This window comes from Epinephelus moara, chromosome 5, assembly GCF_006386435.1.
Source record: "Epinephelus moara isolate mb chromosome 5, YSFRI_EMoa_1.0, whole genome shotgun sequence".
Classification (NCBI taxonomy): Eukaryota; Metazoa; Chordata; class Actinopteri; order Perciformes; family Serranidae; genus Epinephelus; species Epinephelus moara.
The window spans coordinates 27345654-27360424 of NC_065510.1; the positions used below are offsets into that span (position 1 = coordinate 27345654).

The 14771-nt window shown below is 39.6% G+C and overlaps 1 protein-coding gene across 2 annotated transcripts in view; it reads right to left on the bottom strand.

Annotated features, from left to right (window-relative positions):
• elfn1b (extracellular leucine-rich repeat and fibronectin type III domain containing 1b) overlaps positions 1–14771 on the bottom strand; it is a 168597-nt gene that overhangs the window by 152806 nt on the left and 1020 nt on the right. The gene's annotated exons all lie outside the window — the stretch shown is intronic.

Here is a 14771-nt window from a genome sequence, read left to right on the forward strand (position 1 = left end):
CCCCCCGCCAGGTTAACACCATTGGCTCTTTTAGCATTGTCACCACTGCTATCTGCCATCTTTTTGGCTCTAGCACCTTCATGTTTGCTTCTGGCGTCAGAGTTAAGGGTAAAGTGCAGGCAATCTATCCAAGACTTTAAATATCATATGTAGCACCTTTAAAGTATAAAAAGTAAAAGTACTTATTATGCAAAATGGCCCATTTCAGAGTAATTATATTATATAATTGGATTATAATTATTGATGCATTCATGTGTAAGGATCACTTTATAGCAGCTATAAAGCAGATGGTAAATGTGGGGCTAATTTTAATACATTTCTATACTGCCAGGTTGCTTTATCTATAATAATAGCCTATAACTGATATGTCAGCTATGTAGTGGAGTAAAAAGTACAATATTTCCCTCCGAAATGTGGTGGAGTAAAAGTATAAAGTAGCACAGAATTGAAATTCAAGTACAGTACTTCAGTAAATGTACTTTTTGATGTTATCATTTTTGCTGCAATTCAAACTGTTCATATCTGACAAAAAAATAAACAAACTTTTGTTTCTCATAAATGTTTTAATTTATGTCCAAAAACTCATTTTACAAGTACAAAAACTGCTAAGTGTGTTAAAGACCAAATATGTGGTCTTGTGCAGAGGTAAGTGTTATGTAGGAATAAGGTTGTGAGAGTGAGTTAAGTTAATCTATATTTTGCAAACAGATAAGTGCAAGTATGAAGTCAAATGACAGTATTATAGTTTTTTTAAAGACTCGTTACAGTAGAAGTGTGGGCTTTTACATAGAAAGGCTTCACTCATTCTTACAAAAAAAAAATTAAATTGGATAAATGAATAAAGATAAAATGTTTGTAGCAGTAAGGACCTCACAAATTCAAATTTAAGACTATTTAATGACATTTAAGGACTTACTGTTGTGAAATGGAATGTAAGACATTTTATGACTTTTTAAGAACCTGTAGACACCCTGAAACTAATAGTAGAATATTTATAGGAATAGATCGATATTTTTGGAAATGTTTTTTGTTGAGAGTAAGATGTGGAGATTTATACAACTCTCATGTCTGCCAGCAGCCTGTTAGCTTAGCTTAACACAAAGACTGCAAACAAGGGCTAACAGCTAGCCTGGCTTCATCCGACAGTAACAAAATCCACCTACTAACACATCTAATGCTGCACTCGCTCAATGTTGGCAGAATAAGAACAGGAACCTTCCTATTAATAGACCAATCCTTGATCAACATGTTTAATTAAGAAAACAATGGGCAGGTTAACTGATAAGGAAAAGGTCCTTAGTCGCAGCCCTCGACTGGACAGCTGTGGTTTTAACACAACTCTGAACAGCTTGTTTTTCACCTCCTCAGACAAGCTGAAATTAAGGAGTAAATTCTTAAGGTTCTGAGTAAAGCTCTCCAAACAAAACCAATCTGAAGACAACATGTCACATCACAACACAATGCCCAAGAGACAGAAAAGTGACAGTGACAAAGGGAGAAAATGATAGGCTGACTACAGGCGGCCATTATAAAATCGAATACACCTAATATTGCTTTCACTCACAAATTTAACACCCAGCATATGCCTCAACACACACACGCGCAGGAATACGGAGCGTGTCACACCTCCAACACCTAGAGTACATACTGCCAACGGCTGTCAGAACGGCTGTTTCTCTTTCATTTCCTTCTCTCTTCTCTGGTTCGACTCTGACACATGAACATACTGTATGCGCTGTCTCTCTCTTTCATTCACTTACACACACACACACACACACACACACACACACCTACACAAACTCCAGTATGTCTGCGACTTGGCCACAAAACTGGATAAAATGGACAGCGCTCTGGGAAATTAAAGGATTATACGCGGAGGGATATTTAGTTTGTCCTGATACACACACCTTTCGACATTACTTCCTGCCCGCACACACACACACACACACACACACACACACATAGAATATATACCTATATGGACACATACCTACACATATGACCTCTGACTCCACTTAAACACATAGAAACAAGAAGCCCTCTTCCACAAATATACTCTGTCACTTAATGATTCAGACACACACCCAAACACACACTTGGCTGCCGAGCACTGGTATTTTCCCCTGGTGTTACTGAGTGCTAATTGACAAAAGGTTTGTATGGTTTAGCCCCTGTTGTGATTGCCAATTGGCTGATTTCACAAAGCTGGTGAATAACTGGAGTGCTAAATTAAACAACAAAAAAAAAAAAAAAAAAAAAAAAAACATGTTACAAAAACAACATAACAGAAACATCAGTGAAGCAGCAACACCTTCCATGTTTGGTCAGAGAGCTTTAAAAAACAGGCAGCAGTAAAAATCAGTCAATGTCACCTCTACCATTAAATGTCAGTATGCATCAGCTTATACCATTAAGTTTACAGACTGCAGGCACTGTTTTTGTATTAGTATGCACACACTGCATCTGTGTCTTATCAGTCATTAAAAATCGATCAGTTTCCTTAAAGCATATTCAAGTGTAGAGCAGATAATTTCATATTCTATCCAACAGATTTTTACACTTTTACACAGATATTTTCACACTTTCTGCTCTACATTCTTAAAGGTATACTTTGCAGAATTGTCGGTTACTGTTTGTCACACATTCCAGAGCTAAAGGTAAAGTAAAAGCCAACCCCAGATTCACTCTTGTCCAGCATTCACCTCGATACATTTGCATTTTTTTTTCGGAGCTGTGTCTTTTGAATACCTGCTGCTTGCAGTCTTGTACCTGGTCGCCACATTCACCTGAGCACTGCGGGGGTACACGCCCATAAACGTCCCTAACGCAAAAAATAAGTGGGTCATTAGTGATGATTGAGAGAGATTACTTCTGTTGTTTTTAGGAAAATCCTGCATAGTATCTTTAAATTGTACACTTGATTATTAAACTGACTTGCCTGTCAGCCAAGCAGATAATATTGTTTTACTGTTTCAGTAACACTGAGAAAGGACTTGTTTGTTTTGTTTTTTGGTGTTCAAATAAATCTAATATCAGCAAAAACAGCATCTCAGGAGTTGTTTCCATGAACAGAGGTGAAAAGCTTCCTAATACTTATTTACAGTTAGTCAGAAGATTGATTTCTGTGAAACCTATTTAGCAGCTCTATTTCTACAGTTCTACATGTTTTAATTCTGAAACACTTGTGTTCTGTACCCTACTTTTTTTGTACTCCTTTCTTTTTGTAATATCCCTCAATGGTTTTATATTATATGTTGGTGTGGTGTGTTTAGTGTTGTGGGATTTTATGTTTAAGTTAGTGTAACAGCGTTATTGTTTCTTTTTTGTGTGGTTATTTGACTCCTAAGTCTACATTTTAAGAGTGCGTTCTTTCAACATATACTCAGGCTCAGCCATCTCAAGAAATTTCTTAAAATAATTGGAAAGCAGTTAAAATAATTTTGCTGCACTGGCAGATTTATCATGTAAGAAAACATAGCTTTCAGGGTTCAATCAGAACATTTAAGGGTTATTAATAAATTACTAGTTTATTAAAATAACACATTTAAGTTAATTTATGGACTGTAAAGAAGAAGACGTAAAGGAATTTGGATGCAAGTACTTTGTGTTTGTGTTGAGAGACTTCATTACCCATAATCCTTTACTACACATTATGCTTGACAAAAAAAGAGGGAAAAATGTAATGTTTTGGTCAGCAGGGAGTTTAATTCATGTCTAGCAGCAGCTGCAATGTACCTTTGTTTTGTTCACTAAAGTCACATTCAGACTCCGAGTTAAGAGCCGCATCTCGTCATTTCCAAGCTAGACTGAATTGTATGGTACCATATATAGTGTTAACTCAGATGATTTTAAGGGCTTGATAATCTGGTTCATAAGTAGCTGGTTTGTCATCAATGCTTGGTGAACGACTGCTTAAATTAGGCTGCGTTCAGAATAATAGTCAGACTTCATCGTGAAACAAAGCAACCTCATTCCTTTTATTTGAACCATGTGGTGATGCAGTTTGAAGTACGGCATAGTTGACCCTCCCTCAACTTTTTTTTCTCTTACCTGGGTAACTCTTCCTTTCAAACTGAGCTATTTCACACTCTTACACAGAGTCGAAACATCCAACTCATAGACATATCTCCATCGTGCACACATCTGAAGATATTTTTGCTGCTGACATACATACTGCGGCAGAGGGAGAATCTCTCCTTAAATATCCTCTCAAAGTTTGTTCTATCTTTTATGTGGTAACATTTTTGGGGTTTCTTCTCATCTTCATAGAAAGCTTGGGCTCAGAGCTGTTGTGGGCCTAGGAAAGCCCATTGAGACACTGAATAGGATATTGGGCTATACAAACAAACTTGACTTGACATGACTCGACAGAGTGAAACCACAAGAAATATGATTTTTCTTTTTGTAGATGATGCCCGGTTCACACATGTATCTCAACTGCACATTAAGTAGCTTCAGCCCCACAGGGACTCCTTCTGATAACACACAAAGAGAGACACACAGAGCTGACGACTGCTCTCGGAGATTTCAAGTTTTAATGCTGTCCTAATAATGGCAGTGTCCTATATAATTGACTGTTATTAACTGTTTGCCCCCCTTGGTTACTGTTGCTAAGGATGAAAGTTTTCTGTGCTTGCATGGCAGCACTGTCAGTTTACAAAGACAACAACAGATTTACCACTCTTTGAAACAACAACAATAAACAGGTCTCACATTTCTAGCCTGTGATTGTGGATTCTGTCAAAGGAAATGACAACTGTCACTGGGAGAGTTTATTAGCTGTAGCTCGCTAGTCAAATAAGCTAATTTTACCTCGATGATCTTGCAGAGCTAGTTATTCCTTGTGTTGTTAGTAGGATAAGGACAAATGTAAGCTCAAACTTTTATTTCATGCTAACATGTTTAGCTGCTAAGCATGTTTTAACAAGCAAGACAGAGGTTAGCTTTATGCTTTATTGTTTGTATTTTCAAATAACATATTTGCTTTTAAAAAGGCTTTTACGATGACGAATAACTTGGAGTGTAGCGCTGCCGGAGCGCACTGGAAAGACTTTCAGCCACTTTTATTCTCATAAAGAGGTAATGGAATATTTGAAGTTTGCATAATCTGTTTCTTGTATTTTTGTACTTATTTTGCATGCCTAGTTATTTAAGTTTTTAAGTTTAATTTTTGAAATATTTAATCTGACTCTTTCCCTTGACTGCTGTAACACTGGAATTTCTCAATTATGGGATCAATAAAGGTGTATCTTATCTTAAATTCATGCGCACTTTTTTAAGCATTTGCAGATCCAACCATTAAAGTGTTTGGTGAGCCAGAGACAAAAAAAATGAATTACAGGAATGGATTGTAGACTGATCACAATGTAAACTCATGCACTGAGCAACAAGAAGACGAGAAAACATTCCACCTTAAAAGCTTCTGGTAGCTGCCGGCAGCCTTTGAGTGATACAATAAATTAAATTATTATTTCTCAGTCTATAGCTGCTAACTGCTAACTAGCACAGATAAATAAGCATCAAAACATCATTTTATTTTACAGCTGTATTTGACTAATGTATTAAACTTTTCATGGTAGAAAAAGTTGTTATATAACCTTCAAAACGAGTCTTAATTTAACTGTGAAGTCATGCATGCACACTCGTTATAGGTGCACTGCGTCACTAACATATCTCACTACACCTCTGGAAATAACTAATGTGTTAAAACAAATTTCGCTGGGTTCATTGGTGTGTAAACTTTCCCAACTCCAAGAGCAGGACAGAGATACATCTATAATGCCTATAATAAAGGTTTGACTGGACAGTCACTGTTGGGAGAGGTTAATTACACTTTCTGAATCGTCAACAAAACATGTCATTTTGACAAAGTGAAGCTCCAGAGCTTTTACTACAGTAAGATATGTGTGGTTCTCACATAGCCTATAAAAAGGCATCACAATGCAGGAAGTAAGGTCTCTGAATCTTTGTTGTAAATATTTTTAGATTCTTGAAGATGAGTGTTTTCTTCAGGTATTTTTTGAAAACATCCACATGCAAACAGTTTAGGGTCACTTAAATTGAGATTTCTGAAAATGCCCTCTAACAGAAGACTCTTCAAAACTCTGGTTTCTTTGTATCCATGTGGATGTATAAAACAGACCATTTGGAAAACGATGCTGTCATCCCCCAATTCGTGCATGCCTATTGTTGCTTAGTGTATTGAGCATGCACCAGAAATGACAACAATGGTGGACTACCAGCTTGTTTACATTTGTTATCTCATCGTCTGTCCACACTTTTGAGTTACATTTCAGTTGAGTGATAGCATCTTAGGCCATTCCACCTTGTCACATATTAGGGTTTTAGCCATGGACTTTCTTGTTAAGATACAACGTACAAAGTACCCTGGGTGTGTTGTTGGTTGTTGGCATTCTGGGACACCATGCCAAGTTCTGACTGTTACATGCATTCTGTTCTTTCAAGATACACTTCCATTTTCACAGGAAATTTAACGTTTACATACAGTCTCTTTCAAAACAAAAAGCACTGCCGACGGTACAACACTGCAAATTGATGTTTTTTTTCTTTCAACCACAAACAGGCAACAAAAGCATGTGGTTAGGTTTAGGAAAAAAGAACAGGGTTTGGCTTTAGAATCTTACGGAACGTGAACACTGTTCTCTCGGGTGAAAGTCGGTGTCTGTTGGACCCATCTACCATCCTTCCTGCCCGCCTCACTGGGACTTTTGACACCTTAACTTTCGTCTTTGTCTCGCCTCATTTCCTCCTGACACCGTTAAATTATGACAGCAACCGGCCATGTATGATGCCAACGTTAAAGGATGCTTTTTTGTGTTGGTTTCTGACGCCGCACGTCACTGCCTAAGCGCCGGATTTAGACTGTATAATATTAATAAAGATATAGGAAATGACAGTTCCCCAAAAGTGAAGCCAAAACATCTCAAATGCCCCCTCTTGGCTGGCTGCAATTTAAGGCATAAACCCCGCCCCCCCCCCATGTTAGCAGATGCGACATGGGCCAAAATAAAAAATCAAAGTACATATCAAATCAATTTTTTCCAAAGATCCAAAGATAGTTTTTGTCATTTTAAGTAGTTCTTATCAGTGCTGTATGTTCAAGTGTTCATTTTTCGGATATGTTTTGGTTTTAATGAGTTATTTGGTGCTACAGAAATGATGTCATGATTGACAACTGTGTTTTTATTGGTGAGCTCGTGATCAATGACGTCACTCGCAATTGGTCAGACTGGTGTATGGGCGACAACTCGATACCATGGAATTCCGTGCAGTCTATGGCTCCAAATGACTTCACGAGCATGCAGTGGCTGAATCTGGTCAATTTTGGCTTCATTTTTGAACAGTGGGAGGAAGTGAAGACACATTGTCCATACCGTATTTCTACACAGTCATTGCCTCCCACTGGTCTTGCCAGCATTTTGAGTTGTTTTTGTATTTTTTTGTTCTTTCCAAACAGAGAGGGGAAATATTTGTTTTCAAAAACATCTGTATATGTGTAGACAGCCTTATTCTATGAAGGAGCCACAGATTGTCAACTGGTTGTAAAATGAGCTTCTGACTCTTCAATGGACATACTAATGGATTTTCAAACAGTGAGCAAAAACATTTCAGGATTCAAATGCTCCCTCAAATATGAATGTTATCTGTTGGCTAACAGAGAGAATTACCTTCGCCCTTCTTCTCTGTCATTGTCTCTGTCAGGGCTGCTCTCAGGATATTTCAAGCAACAGGAAGGGGATACAAATGACGCCCAAACCCTAGAGAAATTTGTCACCAGAAAAGAGAGAACAGAGGGAGATGCCTGAAAGATAAGAAACAAGCGACAAATCAAAAAACAATCTCCCTGTTGCTCTCCTGCTGCTGGTATCTCGGGGTTTGAACGACAGATCTTTGTCGGGAAATGGAGGAAGTGCCGATGTGCTGCTCAGCCAGGGGAGGTAATACGATTTCAATAGTCCAGTCTCTAGTAGTTAATGGGACAGCCAGAGAGATTTCTCCTCTTAGCCCCGAAGAGCACCTCAGAGCAGAACATCAGAGGGTTTTTTTTTTTTCAAGCCTGGCCACAGTGTCTCCAAACTGCCTCTGCCAGAGAGGCAGTGCTGTCTGCAGAACAGAGGGCAGAGGCAATGAAACAGAATAGAGACGAGGAGGCTGGAAGGAAAACACATCTATTGAACGCTTTCTCCATCTTTCCCACCCTTTTGTTATTTTTTTCCTCTGCCTTTTCATTTCACCCTGTGGCATCCCTATCCCTCTCTCTATCTATCTTTCTGCCTCTATCACCTCTAGCCCTCTTCGCCTCCTCTCCTCCCCCTGCTCTTTCTTCCTCTCCCTCTCTCAGCATACACACCACGATCTCTCCTTGATTTCCAGAGAGAGGCTGGTATAGCAGCAGCCGGCATACAAACTAGCTGACTCAATACACACACACACACACACACACACACACAAATGCACACACACACACACACACACACACACACACCGGCTGCATGAATAGTGCGTGTGTATTGTGGACGGTATAGAAAGATGGCGAGAGATGAGAGGAAAAAGAGGGGAGGAGGGAAAAGGTGTTTGGGGAGGGGAGATGGGAATAAAAAGAGAAGGTGTGAGACCTTTGCTGGAGAGTTGAGGTTGGGATTAGCGCGAATTCTGGCATACTGGCATCAGCAAGACATGCGTCAGCATACATTAAGCAGCTCATTCATCATTCACGCTATGAACACGAGGTATGAGGTCACCGCTGGGTTGTCTCATTGTTTCAAACCGTAACGCTTGGGTTAACGAAAACCGGCTCTCAGGAATTCTTAAACTACGACTTGAGACACAGAGTGATTCTAGTTTGTAGGATTCCCAGACGAAAACCATCCAATTTTGATGAGCCTTGGGCCAAAAAAGTTTAAGCACCATTTCAGCACAGAGAAGGAGGTTTCATTCAGGGTTATGAGAGCATGGACCCACGTCCACAAATTGCTTGTATATAAACTACGTTAAAAGGCCAGTTCACTTTAATTAAGTGCGATCCAGCCATTCACAGGTTTTGAGATACCCTTCTCTACAATTACTGCTCCCACCCAAATACAATAGAACTTTCTGTTATACTTTCTACTGAGGAGGGTGCCGTCTCTGGAAATGACAGATGCTACTGTTGAATTTTTTAAATGCAACTTTTCAACTCTGTGAGCAGCACAAACTATTTTCCATTTAACTCTGTCATATTAAGGTGGGGGCACAAATCTCAGAGACACATGGTTAGATAATCCAAAAGATTATATCTCCTTCTCTTTTTTATCTTGTACAAACAAAACAGACAATCACTCATGTGTGGACAAGATCAAGATCTCATGCAAACTGAAAAACAATTATTTCAGCTATCATTTTTATTTATCTATTAAAAGGAGCAGCATGCAGGATTTAGTGGCATCTAGCAGTGAGGACTGCAGATTGCAACCAGCTGAAACTTCTCCCATGTGCCAAGTGTGAACTCCCAGTTAGGATTTCTTCAGTGTTCATTGATCCAAAGGTTTTTACCAGAAGCTGAATTATCCGCAGAGGTCTCTTCCTCTCCAAAACAAGCAGACCAATCCGTAGGATCCATACTCAGTAAACGTACAGACAAAGCCAAAAATGGTGTGTGCCAAAAAATATTCAACAATTTCTACAATCAGGCTTCCACCTCACAATCTATGTCACCAATTTCCAATCTCCAGGATGTTCGTAACCATGGGTCAGAGCATAGGCATCATTTAGGTATGGCGAGGTATGGCAGCTGCCATACCTTGGAATCGGGAGAAAAAAAAAAAAAGAGAGAGGTTCTGTAGTCATCTTACTTGTGTCATGGATGTATTATGTGATATGTTAGATAGTCCGAGGCGCACTGGCTGGTTGTTTTCATTGTATTGCACTTAAATAGGTCAATAATATGCTCATCAGTGAATACGAGTGTTAGTGAATCAAATTGTTCGCCACTTCACTCCTCCGCGAGTTATGAGTTATGTGAGTTATCTGTGTGTTGTAAAAGCAATTTGCTCTGCTGCTGTAGACAGCCTGTCTAAATGATGTCTTGAAGCCCGTCTGATTGTATGTGGGTGTCTAAATGATGTCTTGAAGCCCGTCTGATTGTATGTGGGTTCTTTTTCTTCATGTTGGCATGTTAAGCTTGTATTTTTGGTCTCTGGAGAGACTCCAATAAATTCGCCTATACAGTATTGTACCAAATTGGCCTTTGTTTTACTGTGTTTTATACACCAGACGCCTTGGTTATCTTCTAGAAATAAGCTTGTAATTAATTTATTTTTTTTATTTTCTGTGAAGTTAAGCACATGACTAATGATAATTAAACGTCCGCTCGCTGTCCGTGCTGCTGAAATATGCGCCAAAATAGGTCCAATGTTTTCACTGCTCTCACCAAGTCGTGCATTACATGCAGACATGAGGTATAATGAATGTGAGAAACAGCTTCATGTCCTTTGAAACAGTTTTCAATAGCATAGTATGTACTTCTGACAGGTCAAAGACCAAAGTGAAGGTTTATATAAGTTCATATTTTTGAAACTCCATCATCAGTAGCTCTGTGACATCATGTCATATTGCCATACCTTAGCTTTTGCTGAAACGGCGCCCCTGGGTCAGAGTTTCTCCCACCAATGTTTGCAAGGGAAATGGCACACACTTCTTTCAGGCCTCGTCTTGTGTGTATGCAAAGTTTATAAATGAGACCCCAGGTGATTGAAACCAGTAGAAACACAAAATAAAGCAGTTTCACATTAAAGATCAGTGTTTTTCCGACACGGTTTAGCTCGTCACAGAGGGGCTGCTGACTATGGTGGCCTGCACGATAATGTGAACAGCCCTATCTGGTGTCAGTGTTTGGTTTGTCTGTTCTGGGTTACTGTAGAAACATGGTGGTGCAAAATGGTGGACTCCATGGTAGAGAACCCGCTCTCTATGTTGATATAAACAACTCATTCTAAGATAACAAAAATACAACAATTCTTACTTTCAGGTGATTATAAACTAAAGAAAACATAATTATTATATTATATTCCATTTCTGCCAATATATCTCCCTAAATCCTACACACTGGAACTTTCAAACAAACAACCTAATTTAAATTTTTAAGGCTTTTGGGGCTCTGTAATTCAAATATATAAGCCTATATTTTTATATTATTCTGTTTCTATATTCTATATTTAGATAGAAGAATATAGTTTTCTATGAGCAGGAAAAGTAACAATATCACGATTTAAAAATGCATCGTTACAAACAAACGTCCTGCATTCAAAATGTTACTTAAGTAACGTTAACAAAGTTTGTAAAATATTGAACACATAGCAAATTTAAATACACTTAATGGAGTAGAGTATGAGTAAAAGGTAATATAAAGTAGGGCTGCAACTAACGATTATTTTCATTGTCGACTAACCTGTCAATTATTTCTGCGATTAGTCGACTAATCATTTTATCGAAAAATGTGTTAAAATGTTGTTAAATGTCGGTCTGTCTCTCCCAAACCCCAAAATGATGTCATCTAATGTCTTGTTTCGTACTCACGTCAAAGGGTTTTAGTTCACCGTCATGGGAGAGTGTGTAAAGCTGCCAATATCTGAACGTAAGAAGCTTCAATAAGAGTATTTTGGGGTACTTTTATAGTACTTTTCTATGAGAAATGACTCAAACCGATTAGTCGACTACTAAAATAGTCACCGATTATTTTAATAGTCGATTAGTCATCGATTAGTCGACTAATCGTTGCAGCCCTAATATAAAGTGAAAATACTCAACCTTGATTTTGTTTTTCGGGGGTGTTTGTCTTTTTTGATATGTTAATGCCTTCCTGTTATTTCTTTATGTTTATGTGTGGACCTGAGGAAGAGCAGCTGATGTATCTGCATCAAGTAATGGAGATCCTAATAAACACAAATACAAATTGCAGCACCCCCCCCTTCACTATTTGCGTGTGCATGTGTACGCACGCGTGTGTGTGTGTGTGTGTGTGAGTTGCAACTTGCAACAATAACTTCCTAATTACAGTTCCCCAGTGTTAGTGCAATCTTCCTGAAATGCTAACTAGCCTCCTACAGGGAATATGGTACATTATTAATCCATGTGCTCGCTTGAGCGTGTGCATCCTGTGCTCGGAAGTGTGTGTCTGCAGCGCGCACATGTGCTGACGTTCGTGCATGCACATGACTGCTACGCATCCCTCTTACCCTCCTGTCAAGAAGCTCTGTTCACTTAGGTGTGTATACGTGCCGCTGTGTGTGTTGATCATGAGCATGGATGTGTGTGTTCGTGTTAAAATGTTTACACCGAATTTAAATGTGTGTGTGTGTGTGTGTGTGTGTGTGTTCGGATACATTTCTCATGACAAGTAACCTAATCTCAGATTTGTTTACAACTTATTTGTATTCCGATCGTATTTCAATAACAAAACAGAGGATGAATAAATGTAACAGTAGACAATTTCTCAACGATAGCGGAGTAAAAAAGAAAAATGTCTTCACATTCAGACCCAGTCAGCAGGGAGGTGCCATGTTAACTCTGCATGCAGATTTGCTTCCACACCACGGGGTATTCCCTCTCAACAAAGATCAACATTATGACAAGAGATACTGCCGGCTCTCTGTGCACCAACATGCTTAATATGGGGAGCTAGCTTCTGTTGAAATATGGATGGCTTTGACAAATATAACTGATGAGAGTTGATTTTGATATTTAGCATGGGATTTCAACAGATACGTTCTTCATGTCGCTCCCTTGCAGTGGCAGCTAAAGGGGCGAAAAATGCACTAAACGGATGGGAGAGCGAGGAGGGATCTCCCATTACACAGCAGTGTTTCTTTAGTATTCCTGGAGAACTTGCCCCACAGTTATGCCTCTAGGTACTAAGACTGTACCATGGATGGATAGCCGCCTCCTGGGTCTGCGGTAAACGATACACGGAGAAAAGAAAACCACCTTTACAACTTCAGGTGAAATGAGAGGAACAAGCGGGTGCAATGACGAGACAGCACAGACATTAAACCCGTCCCTTTTCATTCATTTTGTACTCTCAGACACTCTGGCAGTTCCTCTCTACTAAAGTTGTCACTTTTCATTACTGCTGATTTTTAATGTTGCCACCTGCCTTATTACAGATGTAACCATTAGAGCCCCACCATTCCTGACATTTCTGCTGCGGCAGCATAAAAAGCTTTCGCTGTGTCGCTGCCTGTAGAGAGATTTTGTTTAGTTTTATAAGTTGTTAGCTCTCAAGAATCAAACAGAGCAGTTTAGTAACCACAGGTTTCAAGGCCCCTTTGTTCTGCTCTTACAACTCTTGAGACTGGAAAAAGTCTGCTGCAGCAAGCACTGCAGTACTAATGCAGGATGAAAGCAAGATGAGCGACCTCTGAGATAGTTATCAATGAATTCCCAGGACAACTAAAGACTTTGCCGTGACTGAGGATCTCTGGCCTTGAAAAGAGCCAGCCAACCATTTCTCACGCCCAAATGCATAATGTCCCCAAAATGAGTCACTGAAGCCTGTTCTGCTTTAGTGGGACTACCTCATGTCTATTCATGGTGTGAGAGGAGTGGGACCCTGCTCCTCTCTCTCTCTCTCTCTCTCTCTCTTTCTATCAATCTTTTCTGTCTTCATTTTCTTTCCCTCTGTCCCGCTGTGGCACTCAGCCAACAATTGGAGTCAGTCAGTGGAAAAACTCTGTTAGTAGTCCATGCCCTATGGGACAAAGTGGCAACAACATCCGTTACAACAGATAGTGGGGCAAAAGGCAGGAGGCAGAGGGCACGGCGGCCAAAATTTAACTGGCTGAGTGACTCTGTGGCACACACATGCACTCAGTGGGCTACTCTCTTTTAACAGCACATCAAGACCAGACTGTTGCTGCACAGCCACATTTTAACCGGCTTATACGTTTATGCCAAAGTGATAATAAACATACAAATGGATGAAGATAAAGTTTGGCCACCACCGCGAGCTACTTGGCATTTTTTCTACAAATCTTTGCTCTACTGGAGGGATAAACACCATCCTTCCAAATGATATGGTAGGGAGGGCACCATCATGCACGTCACTCCAAAATCTCCCAAAGGTGTTTTGCTGGGTTGAGATCTGGTGACTGTGAAGGCAGCAGATTTATATAATTTCTATGCTCCTTAAGTCATTCAGTGACCCCCTCATGCCCTTTATGGAAGAATCTGCACTCATTTATTCAAGTTTTTCCTTTAAAAGGAGCAGTCCATCAATTTTACACATGCAATTCAGGATTACTACTACAAAAAAACAGATCCATATTGTCGTCTGCGGCTCTGGAGAAGCTTTCTAGCATTTGAAAAACATAATTCTGATGACGTCTGATTAAAGACGCATTTCAGTTGCATTACAAGCATAGCATCAGGGATTAAATAAGGATATCACAGCCTCTGCTGCCCCCCACCCCCCCTTCCTTTAAAATCTGTCTCTCATGAGTCCTCCAACTTTATGGAAATGCAACACTAAATCACTGGAGTAGCCCTTTAATGTGTCCCCTGTCTGTACATGGTCAATCTCCTGCATGCACGAGCACTTGCGGTTGGATGTTCTGCAGTGTGTATGGATCTGCATGTTGAGATTAACATGGAAAACTGTGCATAGTTCCACTGAAATCTTCCACAGGATACATCTTCGTCCAGGCAACTTAGAATATGAAGTCATGTAGTTTTAGGCCTGATGTGTTTAAGTGTTTTCTACCACAGACTTCTCAGAT